Source organism: Paramormyrops kingsleyae, chromosome 2, assembly GCF_048594095.1.
Source record: "Paramormyrops kingsleyae isolate MSU_618 chromosome 2, PKINGS_0.4, whole genome shotgun sequence".
Classification (NCBI taxonomy): domain Eukaryota; kingdom Metazoa; phylum Chordata; class Actinopteri; order Osteoglossiformes; family Mormyridae; genus Paramormyrops; species Paramormyrops kingsleyae.
Window position 1 is genome coordinate 6043662 of NC_132798.1, and position 8388 is coordinate 6052049.

Below are 8388 nucleotides of genomic sequence, written 5' to 3' on the forward strand. Positions count from 1 at the left end.
AATTATGAGGAACACCTTGTAGCCCTACAGTGATTAACTTGAAAATAAACTTTTTTGATGATTAAAAACAAGATTGATAGTTTTGGACCACATTGACTGGGTTAATGTTTCTCATACCACTATGAATTTTCAGTATCGCCCCATGATAAGTGGGATTTATTGGCACAGAAATGTAGCAGCAAAATTTAAATGGACAAACATTCTACTAATAGATCCTATCCTTAGGCTGAAAAGTCAATCATACTCACAGCCAGTTGAGCACATGGGACTATGGGGGTTAATTAAGATTTTAAAATCAGTATGAGAAATGTGATAGATGCAAGTGCGCTACATAGTTTCTACAATTTAATTAATTAATTTCTCCCTGTTGGGACACATTTTTAACGTCCAGAGGTTAAGTTATTAACTATGTCAGATTTTGCTTTGTTTAAAATTTCTTCGAATTCAACTAAAATAATGAAGACATGACCTAAAGACATATCACCTCTGCCGGTCATTTTATTATGTATACCTGCTTTTAAAACACAAAGGCAGGATCAGGAGATTCAGTTATTGTTCACTAAAGCTGTGCAATGGGTACTATGACCTATGCAGTCCTGAATGGGTTGTGATTGTTTGTGCCAGACATGGAGGTTCCAGCATCTAGGAAATAGCTGCCTTCTGGGGATCTCCATACACTGGAGTTGACAGTAAATGGTGCGATAAATGAAACCATCCAGTCAGCATCAGTTTTGCTGCCAAGATCAGCTTGTGGTCAGAGGTAAATAGCCACACTTGCTAAAGCTAACAGAACAGGCTACATTTGCCATACGCAGGGAATATTCCAGCACAATGTTAAATCCATGCTTCAAATAGTCCAGGATATTCTATAGGCAATGGAGCATTACTACTACTGAAGTGGCCAATGAGTGTCGTTAAGTGACCCTTGTATGAAATTTAATTATGAGTATTCATTAGCTGAAAAAAAAAGTTGTTTTTTTGACAGTGATTTAAAAATATCTTCAAAGTAAAATAGACAGACAGTTAAATTTCTTTGGGCATGATTCATGTTTCACAGAAGTTATGTATATCTATTACATTCCCAAAACTACACATGAAAATCGCTAAGAAATTATTTGACGTCTTATAATTAAAGAGAAATGAACACACCTGACTTTAAATCCAAATATACAGTACTTACTTAATTAGCTCGATTTTTTTGACATTTCACTTTCAGCTATAAGCGGATATTTCAGTGGGTTAAGTGGATATTTAAGTGGGTTAAGTGGATATTTAAGTGCATATTTCAGTGCTATTTCTGCAGGAAACACATTGGTGCTAAGAGTACAAATAATTAACTATCATTTAGTATCATAAAAAATCAGAAGCAGCACAGGATAAAGCCCAGCACAGGCTGAGTCTGACATCACTGGAACATAATGTGGGCACAGTTTTGTTAGCATTCTCTCTGGGTCGGAAGGAATCTCAGGAAAGATGGTATCCGTGTGCGGATCATACACAAATACTGCCCATGGCATTGCCCTGGAGAGACCGGGCCCAGGCTGCTGGCTGGACTCTGTGTGGATTGTATCTCCTTGGATGGCAGGTCTATTCCTGGGAGATTAGCGTGTTCAAACAGCACTGACAGGAGCTGTGGGAAGGATCCCTGAGGCCACCATGTCCTGGCTGACAGTGCAGGCAGCCTAGAGGAGTTTCGTTTTATACCTGTACCTCTCCTCTGCAGGCCTGGCCTGCACCAAGCCTGCATCACTGTAAACAGTAGTGGCTTAGCTTTGGTTCAGGAACACAACACCCTCATCCACCAGAACTGCATAATTTACTCAAAGCACAGGAATAATCCACATTGACATTGAGCCGAATGAAGTTTCCTTTACCAGTGTTCCTGTGAAATGCTTAGGCAGTTGGAGTAATAATAATACTAATAACGATAAAATAGTAAGGTGGAAAGTTCAGGTCCAGACAGTACAAATCCAGACCAGGTTTTTTCTTTCAGCCAAACAGTTGAGTATAAAGAGTCACATTCACTCAAGTGGTTGGTTGAAACAAAAACTTAATCTGTATTTGTAGCTTTGAACCTGAACTTGCCATCTCTGATCATACATTTTATTTTAAAACATTTAAATCAATAATCCTCTGTAATTGCCAGTGATACCAAGACTTGTTTAGCTCTGTCATAGTGTAGAAATTGCTCGGAACCAAGAAGAGTCAATGTAATCTGTCTCTGGGACGAGGCAGATGTTCCTGCGTAAATGGCCACAGATGGTGAGCTAGCATGTGTGTACCTGCGTGAGTGCCTGTGTGAATGCTTGTTGCCGCTTTGTAGCACACAGATTAAATGACTCATCGGACCTCACATTAAGCTGGGGCCAGTGGTCTTACGGAGAACCAGCTTAGACCGGATGTGTGCTCTGCTGAACGGGGAATGCCGGCACTGAGGTACATCATCCTGTGCGTCTGTCTCTGCCCTGTGTCACAGGCAAGGTGTTTAAGCACAAGCTAGCGTCATTTGAGGTGGGGGTCACATTCCCCTAATGATTATTAACACGATTAACATACCTCGACCTATTCACCTTATTGTTCTCTGAAACACGAGTTATCTGACCCCCTCCTCTGGAGACACGTGAACGAGACAATGACCCTACACAGTTCATGACTTCTATCTCCTTTGTTCAAGCAAGCTTTTTTTTTGCTGTGGTTTCCCTCAACAAAATGGCAGCATACATGTAAACAATTTTAGGAAAATAAGTACATGCATGAATGAAGGTAAAAAAACTTCCTTTAATACCCAAAATATCTTGAATTAAATTTTTAAGTTGTTTTTTTGCAATTGCATATATAGACTATGTCAAATGTAACATTTAAAAGCCAGAAACAGCACGTACACAAACGCTGACAAAGCCATTTGACTGTATAATGCAGCTGTATAATAACCAGAACTGCACAAACAGCTGTTCGTCATTTGCACTTGCTTGAAATTGGCTGCACTGGGGCGTTTAATAAGTGTTTGTCAAAAAACAGGTACATCTCTGTACCCATGTGCAAGATGGCAGGGTGTGGTCCTCTCCGGTTACAGGCACATGTTCCAGAACAAGGGTGGATCCTGCACCGTGATAGTTGACACCAAACTCCCCATAAAGGATGCATGCGTCCAACAACAATGTATTGATAAGTTTCAGGCTCCTTTTGGACAAAATGAGTGAATCAGATGTTGGAATGCAGACATGAGTGAAGTCAGTGATGTCCTTTCAAGTTATTTTAACACCAGTGAAGAGAGGACTTCACCACTGAGATTGGCTATTAATGTAAATCTTAAGTATAACATTTTAAGCGTATGCAGATTAAATCTTAATACATGAAGAAAACAGACCGCTTTAAATGGATTTTAGAATGACAACTTAAACCAAATTTCAAATCAAAACTCAGTTTTCAGAAAACGAAGCTGCCAAAACTCATAAAAACTGGAATGGATAAGAGGACGTCACGGCGACGACAGGAAGGCTGGATTAGCTCTGTGCTTAATTACCTGGCTGCGGCCCTCGTGTCCCCTGGCTGTGGGCCAGGAAGATCAGGCACCAGAACACTCTATTGTTCCCTGAAGCTGTAGTTCAAGGTCAGGGTGGGTCGGGGCTCCGTGCCATAATGTGCGACTCGTGCCCCCTTTTGTCCCTGTCCCCTGAATGCCCCCCATGCCCCTGGCTCCAGTCTAATCCCCCCAGTTCCTTACTGGATACTTTCACAATGTTAGAGGTGATCGGCCCCCGCCTTTCAGATTGAGGAGATATGGATCACTCCACCGTTAGCCTGGCTGTTTCATTGCAGGTCCGAGTGCAATTGTGCCCTGAATAGGATTCACAAACGAATGCAAATTCATCAATGCAAGTGGCACTTGTTTCAATGAAGGCTCCGCCCAGGACAGAACATGGTAACCCACCTTTCAAAAGAAAGTTTGAAAAGCTGCTCAGAGGAACGTAATGTAAACAACAGTCAACTTTCTTATTTATATTGTATATTATATAGTAGGTCTGTATTTTTATAGACATTGTTAAAAAGAGAAAGAAATCTGAATCAGACTGGAGAATGGGATGAACATCATTCTCCGTGATGACAGACTGGATCAAACCGATTCTTCCATCTCCAGACAAGCTGCAGATGCATAGAAGACACCAAAAACAATAGCAGTCCATGCGCCATGGCAACAGCCTGGCTTTCATCCGCACCACTGGCTTAGTCACCCAGCGTAAAACGGAACGGGTACAGTAAACAAATGTCAGCTGCCGGGACACAGAAAGCGCAGAAAAACAGCTGATGCTGTGTGACATCTCCCTTTGTGTGTCAGGCCGATCTGTCTGTCCAGCAGCAGAAGTGCCAAGGACAGGGCAAGTGTTACAAAATTCAATACAGCTGCTGACTGTGTGTTCAGTCAAAAAAAAATGCCAGTTGTGGTTCTCAGCTAGTTCTAACCGGTTACCCGGAGAAAGAAAATCAATCTTGCGGATGGCTTAATTCCACTAGACCACAGCCGTCCTGGATATCCATCAGCGTGCCAGACACAGGGAAATCACACTCGGCACATTCAGCGCTAGCAGCAGAGTAGTGACAGGGGGAGGAACTCTACTTACACTCAGCCATCAGTCCATCCCAACTCAATTAAAATGCTGTAACCCAAACCCAAATGACACCAGAGAAAAATCGTGTTTGTCACGCTAATTCATAGCTTTTTAATAATTCATACTTCAAACTCAAACATTTATAGTTAACTGATAACATATTTTTTTATTTGACGAATAAAAGCTAAACAAAATGCTTCTTACTCTGTTTATAAAATGTAGTTGTGATATATGCATGACAATGTGTATTCAGAATCTAAAAGCCTCAAATGGAACATTTCTTTGAACAGCACATTTCAAATAAATACATTTGCAGAAAGTTGCTCATGTTGTAATATGGCAGCTGCATCCTCGCTTACATAAAAATCACACAAATGCAGCCTTCCATCGAAAACCAAACCCTGCTGTAAGACTACAGCCAGACACACTACATTTTTTCAAGCTCAATGTCAGTGTCACCTTTTCATCACAACCCATTTACGTTCAAAGACAAATATATCTTAACAGAATGCAAATAAAAGCATGTCTTTTTCCCATACTCCTAAGAAAAATCTGATTCCCAAGGAGGAACGCTGGATCACCTCAAAGTTCCACATAAGTTTTTAATGAACCACTTTCTAACAAAGATACCAGAGAGTCGAAGATCACATAAAGTCTGTAATCTGATCGCCCTCTTGTGGCCACTATAATACAAATTACAGGTATGCACCATTGATGAGTAAAAATGTTATGTGTTAATGAAATTGGAAAGATTAGATGAAAAGCAGTAATAATTAAATGTAACACTCTCATTTCAGACATGAGCAGTACTGTGCAAAAATCATAGGCAGTCAAAATATTTTTTTTACGTTATGTGGGTAGTAAGTGCACTCAGAATAAAAAACTGAATTTAGCATTAGACCATGTTACACAAACAAACTAGTAAGTATTTCTTCTTTTCTCCAAATAGTTATTATTTCTAGCTGGATGGCTGGATGAACACCCTCTACAGCTCCCAAACCGCTCCTCAGGGGCACGTCAGCCATTCCACATGTATTTGTTATATTTCACCACCAAATCTCTTAATCACATAATTTAATCAGTTGAAAAAGTGAGAAAAAATTAGATATTGGTTAGCTATACAAGGTGTACAAGTGGTCAAGTCAAAAAATACATGGGTGTATTGGATGGATGAATATTGGGGTGATTTAACAGCAGTTTTGAAATGGCTGACACACTTTGACAGGCATAATATGATAGTTTTGGACCAACATAAAGATCTAGATTTTCTTTGGCTGCCTAAGACTTTTACACTGTACTCTATACAATGACTGATAAGACTGTAGTAATTGGGACCAAATAGCAATGGTGAAGAGTTGGCGTAGATGTTGATAATAAAAGTTCCAGAGATGTGACTATTGACTGGCAACACTGTTGCAGGAGTGCTTGTCACAGGGGTCGGTCTGCACTGCATACAGCAGTCGGTCCGCACTGCATACAGCAGTCGGTCTGCACTGCATACAGCTACTATGACTTGCATGCACTGAAATAGGGGCTCCCAGCCCCTGGAATGCTGAAGCTTTTGAGTAGCTAAAGTTCAATTCAATCATTCAGGAATAAAGGACGTGTTTCCCTTGATCTGCCGCCAGCAACCCCCCCCCCCCCCCCCCTCCCTTCCCAACAGGTTTAACCGGTCAACAAAAGGTTGGAATCCCTACACTAAAAGATATTAATAGATAACGCCAACAAACAAAACTGATGCAAGACATATGGTAAATACAAAAGGCTTTCGCTCAGAAAGCACTCTTTCCTTAATCCTTCTCCTATTTAACTCTGCCTTGCCACTCTGGCCACATCTGTGGCATGTTAATCTCAGCACACAGACATCTGATCAAACGTGCTAAACCGGCTATGAAAAGACCAGAATATGGCCAGAAGCTACTACCTCAGGCCTGCGGCACAATTTCGATCATACAGATTGTTAGTTGTTGAAGAAGGCTGCTTCTTGTGGTTATTTGACTAATTCAGAGGAGTGTACAGTGTCCAAGCCCTTCAGCACATAAGCCAACCAGAAGCCTTGGTTGCCTACGGTGGTTTGCATGCTGCTGAAAACCAATCATGGTGTCTTCAGATAGAGTGACAACCAAGGGTGGGAAATCCATGGCCACTTCCAGGACACCAGGGCAAGGCAAGTTTATATAGCAAAATTCAGACGCAAGGCAGTTGAAAGTGCTTTACAGAGGCACAGAGATACAGTAAAATAGTGGACATTAAAATCACATTTAAAAGACAAAAAACAAAAGCCTAAAAGCGAAAATAAACAAATAATTAGTTAACTAAGAAGAATTTGCATTGTAGTGGCAGTGTATGAATAAACTCTTGCTGATTTAATTTACTGAAAAGCTGTAGCCCTGGTGTAAGTGAGCTGACAGTTTTAGTAGACCTTCAGGAAGTCTTCCGGAAGCTTGCTCCACAGACAGGGAACAGATACACTAAACACTACTTCACCTTGCTTGGTCTTGAATCTGGAAACACTGAGTAAACCTTTCCCAAATAACGACAGGGGTCTGGATATTTCATAACATTCATTAAATCAGAAATGTGCATCCATTTAGTGCTTTGTACACATGTAATAATATTTTTAAATCAATCCTGTGATGATGGGTGGAGTGGTGACTGAGGCCAGGGATCTGTGCCAGCAATCGGAAGGTTGCTGGTTCAAATCCTGTGAATCCCTGGAGTGATTTCACTCCCTTGGGCCCCTTGGGACTCAGGTTCTCATCCCAGAGGTGGTTTGTTGTGTGGTGGAAATAAACAGACCGTACCTCTGAATCCTGTGATGTAATATCCTGTGATGTGATCAGCACATGTGACAGGGAAACCTCCCTTGTAGACATGCCTGTGAGGAACACCATCGCCCTTCCCATTGATCAGGTACTCAGTCTATCCACTTAAGGCTGCTAGAACAGATACAGGTATCACACCTGACGTGAGGAGTACCCCCAAAGCATAGCCGCTAACTATGTTAGCAACTCACATAACTGGCACCAGGCAACTGAATGGGCTCGACTATGTAAGTTGTAATGGGAGGTTTTGGGAAATGCACCACTGGGCATGTATTCCTATGGCCTCTCAGTGACATAACACAGCATGTCATACACAACCACACACTGAGGCAGGGGTGGCCAGTCTTATCCGCAAAGGGCCGGTGTGTATGCAGGTTTTTGGGGTAACCTTTAGGTCAGCTGTTCAAACCCAGGTGTGAGGACTCTTCAGCCAATCAGTCCTCTGTTTAGTAATATAATTAGGGAGTTGCAGTGAAAATCCGCACACACACCGGCCCTTTCTGGATAAGATTGGCCACCCCTGCACTAAGGACAGGTTAGAGACACCAATTCACCAAAATCACATGTCCCTGGACTGTGGGGGCGACTGGAGTATTTGAAGTAAAGTCAGATGAACACGGGGAGGACATGCCTCCACACACCAAGCTGGGGGCCAAAGTCGAACCCCGGACCCTGGAGGTGTCATACCCACTCAGCCACATCTGCTCATATAGGCAGCTAATACATTTGCATAAATCTAACACAGGTCTTGTCTTAGAATCACACAGTTAAAAATAGCCAGAATAATGGAGAAAAAAAACTGCTTGCATTTTTAATAATAGCAAAGTGCACATCATAGTAATAGCAAACTAGATCATGGCAGAACATGCTAAGTGGAGTATTTACGTATAATTATTTCTCTTCACACACAAAGACAAAAGAAAAGTTTGGTAAAACTTGCCTTACTTGGTAGCAAG